Source organism: Anas acuta, chromosome 5, assembly GCF_963932015.1.
Source record: "Anas acuta chromosome 5, bAnaAcu1.1, whole genome shotgun sequence".
Taxonomy (NCBI): domain Eukaryota; kingdom Metazoa; phylum Chordata; class Aves; order Anseriformes; family Anatidae; genus Anas; species Anas acuta.
Window position 1 is genome coordinate 7,236,772 of NC_088983.1, and position 6,171 is coordinate 7,242,942.

A 6,171-nucleotide genomic window follows, 5' to 3' on the forward strand; every position below is an offset into this window, starting at 1 on the left:
TTCTCAGCCTCCAAACCCAACTGTAGGCCCCCTCCTCCACCAGCCTATCTTCACATAGACCCCTGCGTGCTTCCCCCTTGGCTCCAGAAATTTCCCTTCATCTTCTTTCTCTTATCCCCTCTTTAGGAAGCTATACCTGCATCTTCTTTCTCTTCATTTTGCCAAGCCCCATTTCAGCCCCATAAATCTCCCCAGGTGAAACAGGAGCTCCCCTTCTTGCAGAGGACCAGAACATCACCCCAGTCCCACTTCAGCACTGCAAAGCAACTCCCATTCCCTCTCCCCAGCACTCACGTACAACTTGCCATCCTCCTGGAGATGAAATGACCCAACTGCCTCCAGCACTTAAATCCATCCAGCAGCTTTCACTAGAAATCATTTGAGCAGCTCTGTTTTATATCCTTCTGAGGTTTCTTAAACTGCTGCCCAGCTTTGATTAACTTGTCAAGCCCCCAGATTTTCTGTATTACTCCCTATTCCCTTGCTAACACAGCTTGCTTACTGTTGTTAGCTTTTGACAGCTGCTTTGCATTGAGGAGACATTTTCACTAGGTTCACAAGGATATCTTAAGCTTTCCCCTTCAGCTAGGAGGCCCCAAATAACTCAGAACCTGTGTGCAAGGGTGACACCAGTCTATGCTGATTTTCAATTTCCTCCAGTTTTCTTAGTTTGGAGCCTCTCAAATGGCAGATTTGAGGAATTAATATGAATCTGATCCATAAATAAATTTTGCCGGAAACTCACCAAGCTCCAAGACAGATGATGTCTTCCACATTCTTGCAGGACATCTCATATTTCTTACTGCTTTCCCAGGCTCTGAGGGAGTAGCGTGTCAAAGATGGCACGCAATCCTGCCTGGGCCGTCAAAGACAGAGGCTGAGTACTGCTTCCTGCTGAGAGGATGTCTATAAAAGAACATAGAAGACCTTAATAATAATAGAAAAAGTGGTGGACTCGCTTGAAGAGTGCTAGTATAAAATAGGAGGAGCCTTACTTACATCCTTCTGGGATTCCTCACGTGGATGACTGTTCTAACTAACTTAAGACATCTGTTATGGCAACAAATCTTAAGTTGCAGTTTCCCTTCTTGAAAGGTTCTTTGATTAATTGTTTTTCTCAATTATCAAACTTCCACTTTTGAGTGCAAACTTGAGAAGAAGAAGAAGAAAAATATTAATTTTATCTAGAAATTTTGGATATTTTCCAGGTGAACACAACACAAATGTACATATACACAACACAAATGTACATATAACCACTCCAGTTCCACTGACATGAACAGGGTTAATACAAATAGCATCACGTAAGGGTAGGAGCCTCTCAGTGCAGGTTTATTTAGCCATCTCCAGATATGTCTTTTCCATCCTAACAACTAGCTGGGTGCTTCTTCAGCCAAATCAAACCCATTTACCTGTGGAGGAGGTGTTGGTCCTGCCTATTGCTGTACCAAAGCAACCTGATTGTACCAAGCAGGAGTAACACTGACCTCTTGTTTCTGATTCCCTGACAGCAGTGAAAAATGATAATTTGGGCAACCTGATTGAGCCAGATATATGAAACTAACTTATGTTTTTCTCTCTTTGAGAACTGCTCTCACAAGGAATTTCATCAAGAGAAAGTCAAGCCACAAATGAGCTCACATGACCCAAGCCAGCCACAAATGGTTCACTGCTCTGGTTGTTATTTAATGAAATATGTGAACCAGTATTAGGCTTTTAAAAGGATTTTCATGAGGTTTTATGACACGTCTTTTTGATTTGTAATGGTTACTTTCAAAATGTGACAGTTTCCAAACAGCTGTGGGGGGAGGGCAGCATGGGATGAGGAGGATGTCCCTAACTGCACTCTTTTCATTTAAATGCATCCTGTTCATTTTGCATTTCACATGCAACCTTTGGCAAGCAGATTACCATATCAACAAGCTAGGGAGGCAGTTTTATTTTCTCTTGTGATGTAGAGCCAATGTAGCTCCACAAATCAGATGTGTGGCTGCTGAGAAAGGTGTTAGAAGCAGAAAAGCCATTGTGTTTTTATGACATGGAATAAGAACACGAGGACAAAAAAATGAGATACTACCTCAGATGAAAGCCCCATTGTCCTCTTTCCAATACTGGCCAAGAACAGATATATGAGAAGAAATACAAGAAGGTAGCAGGTATATGAAAATACAGTGTCAGGTTACCCTCCAAAGCTGTTATACTTTGCAGTATAGGAGCTTCCTAAAACAGAAGTGCTTTCTTTGCACTTAGTACCCATTGACAGGTTCTTCCTCCATTACTTTGTCTAGTCGCTCTTTGAACCCTAAGCCAAATATATGAACTGAAAGCTTTGTTTGTTTGCAATAACTAATCTGAGGGTAGCAGCTGCCATCAAGACTGATTCAAAGTAGAAAAAAAAAAAAAAGTATAGTAAATCTCATTATTGATACACTTGGCTTCCAGGAAAACAAAACAAAAATGAACTATGCCAAACAATAAGCATTTCTGCAAGAGGTAACTCTTATACATATAAATAACAAGGTGGAAGTAGCAAGTCTTTTCTATAGTTCCTACTGGAAGTTTCCAATAATAGTCCTTGAGCTAAATGAAAAAATAAAAATAATAAAATAATAATAAACCCACAACTGAAAACTCTAATTGCAGACAGTTTGATCTTTTTTTAGTTCCAAGAAAATAAGCATCTCATTTCAATCAGTACTACCAAGCTCTGTCTCAGAGGACAAAAATATACTATAAAAATGAAAGTCGTCAGAGATATAGTGTCACTTCTTATTTCTTGGCCCTTCTTTGCTGTTTGTGAAACTTGTGTTGGACAATTTTTGTCTTTGTGAGTGTGGATCCCAAACACAACCCACAACTGTCAAATCTTCCTTGGACAGCCACTGTACCACTGAAATGCAATAAAATGACTGAGGACAACTGAGCATTTGGCATGGCTGGGCTTTACTTTTCTTAGCTCACAAATGCCACTTAGTCCAAACAAAGTTAATTTACGCCTGAAAATATCTCCTAATTGCTACCCGCTGCCAAAAACCATCTGATCAAGAAATCTGCATGGGGTACATTTTTTCTTGGTCTGGATTTAACCACAGTAGCATATTTCTATGGGAACATCACTATGCTTTATAGATGCATTGGTGCTGCCACAATCTTTTCTCATTATTGCTTCCAAAATCTTATGGTCAGAGCCAACCACAGCTTTCCTGTATGAAAATGATGTGTGCTCACAGCTAGTTGTAGACAGCCTTTGCGTATGGTATGGGATACATCCTTTTCAATCTGTGCATTGTTTACTTTTGTAAATGCAAGACTTCTGAAGGAATAAACAACTGGTTTCCCTCTCTTGCAGCTGTATAACTGCAAGCCTTTGCACAGATGCATCCTTTACGTCTTATTTCAAATGAGTTGGCAAACCTTGAAGGGAAATGATGCTTTTGGCATCTCTGCATCATAATGAAATACTTCTTTTATAGACATGCGGCTTTCCGATGACTTTAAATATTGTTGCAGTTCACTCTTTGATCATGCACACAGTGCAGACATAAACTCGAGGTAAGAGTTTTTGTATCAACCCCGCATAAGAATAGGGGCCACCCAGAAGGGCCAGCTGAGCCCTGGACTTTGTTTTTAGAGAACAAAAGAAATTCCTTTCATATTGTATTATATTAATTATTTTATATCTTAATACAGGAAGGGTTATAGGCTCACCTTTCACCCTCAGCTCCCTGGAACCTTTGTTTCATAAAGGATCAGGCTAGGACATACCATTTTAATGAGACTATTTTTCTTCCTATTCTAATAATGTTGCATTGTTATTCAATGCTTTCTTTAAACTCTCTAGTGTGTTAGTCGCAGTGTCCTTGCTCGGAATACACTAGGTTATTGGTCCTGCTTTTGAAGCAAGACATAGCAAGGGATTTGTTTTCTCTATTATGCTATAAGCTATCTATTACCAACTGTTGCCTTTGCTGCAGGACTCTTCCTGCAGGAGTTGTGGCACAAACTTAAAGCAATTGCCATAGGACTTTCATGGTCTTAAATTCACTTTCTTTTTGATTTTCATCTTTGTTGCTTTTTGTCTTGATTTCTATGCCTTCCAGTTTCTGAACAACCCCCACAGAGAGAGATGCAATCAGATGGAGAGCACCCTCCAAAATACTAAGCAGATCATTTCTGTAAATGACTGCATGAAGACGGACAGGGGGAAGCTGGTTCCCCAATGGGTTGAATGTTCATTTTTATGTAAGATCCTACCTAATGCCATCCGTGACAAAGCAGAAAACTGGTTGTTCAGCTTTCTTTCTTCAGCAAAGGTCTCCCTTTGGAAACATGTTAGCCTCTATATCTGGCAGCAGCAGGACAACAAGCTCTGCTCATGGGAGAGACCTGGAAGTGGTGCTCATCCTCCCCACTAGGTCACTTCATTTGTTCGGCAGTAAAATTTTTAAATCCTTTAGGAAGCAGGTCTTGACTACCTGAAAGGACTGTCAACACAGCCTGGGGAGGGGACAGCTTCTCAAACTGTGTTATGGTTCATCTATTCGGTCTCCTTGGAGAATTTTCCATCACATGCAGGGGGGTTGTTCTTCCCAGAAGTCCTCTTTCCATGTCTGTGGCAAATAATTTTCTGCATGTCCCTCTACAGCCTTCGATCCAACCCAGAGGGGTGAGGAGTCAGCAGGACAACATCTGGTACTTTGCTGGTTCAGTGAATAATTCTTAATGTCAGGCTCCCTCAAGGCTCACAGCTGGGGAAGACCTTGGGGGACGTGGCTGACCTCCCTTCACAGCATTTTCACTGGTCAGGAAGGCCACAAATAGCAATTGCCACTAGCTATGGCATGGAAATAGGCTCAGGACCTCAGCAGGGAGGTAAATAAGATACCCAGAAACAGCAAAATTTGGGAAAAATTCAGCCAGTTTGGTGTTGTTCTCCAAATCACTCTGCTCTGAGATTTTTGTCTGCAAAATGCTTCTACCACATACCCTCACCTAAGTGCCCCAATTAAGGTATAAGTTACAGTGCTTGGCTGATTAATATATGCAAGCCAACTACGAAACAGCGTACTCAACACTGCGACTAAAGAGATTAGTTTTGAAAATTTTACCTATACAGATATAATTCTATTTCAGGATGTTCAAAAACAGCCAGAGGAAAAAAAGATAAGCAAGTGTGTGTCACAGAATGTAAAAGAAAAACAAAAAAACTAACTAAACAACAGCAACAACAAATTTCATCTGAACTGCCGGCTGGGCACAGAAATTGCATCTCATCATCTTAATAACGTTTTTGTTTGGTTGTGGTTTTTTTTTTGGGGGGGGGGGGGAGGGACAAGGGGGATATTTTCCCACAGAACTGCACTGGAGCTGTCTGTGCAGTTTTGCACAGATTCCCAGATGGTGTAAGGCAGTGTGATGTCCAATAACTCTTCTTATGTTAATGGAGGATTTGGCCCAAGGTGCTAAAATATTTACTGCAGAGAGACTCACAGGTCTGCTATAATTATGTTTTATCTACTGATCAAACCTCTTACTGTTCCCAGTGCCTTAATTACAAAACTTGGATTTCTTCCAGGGAGGAATAAACACCAGTAGACAGACGGGGGGGGAGATAAAAAAAAAGAATAATTTAACATTTCCCTGGAGAAAAGACAGAGAAGAAATCATCCAACAATAACTAGAAATAAGAAAAGATAAAGATGTTTAGCAGTCATTGCTCAAGCACAAAATCAGATGCACTCGGAATGGGCATGAGCCACATACCTATGTACCAGGCTGGCCACTGGCACCTGCTCACTGAGGTTCCTTTAGCCCAGGCTCAAATAACTCTCTATACTGGGCTTTTGGTGCCCCTCACTCAGATTGTTAGAAAGCTTGGTACAACATACATATCATTGGAAATTTTTCTTCTTTTTCCACCTGAGATTTTACCTTCTGATCATTACCTCTTGGGGTTCAAAACCTCTTGCAGTTCCATTATACCATAGGAGTTTACCTGTCTCCTTGCAATAATTTGTTCCATTTTTCAGCCAGGCTTAGAAAATAAACCAAATATAACACAGGTAACTCATATTAATCGACACTGCTTCCAAATGTTACAAAGGGCTACACCAACCTTTCCTGTAAATTGACATCAGGAAGGCAAAAAGGCATCCAGGAATTTTGCAAAGC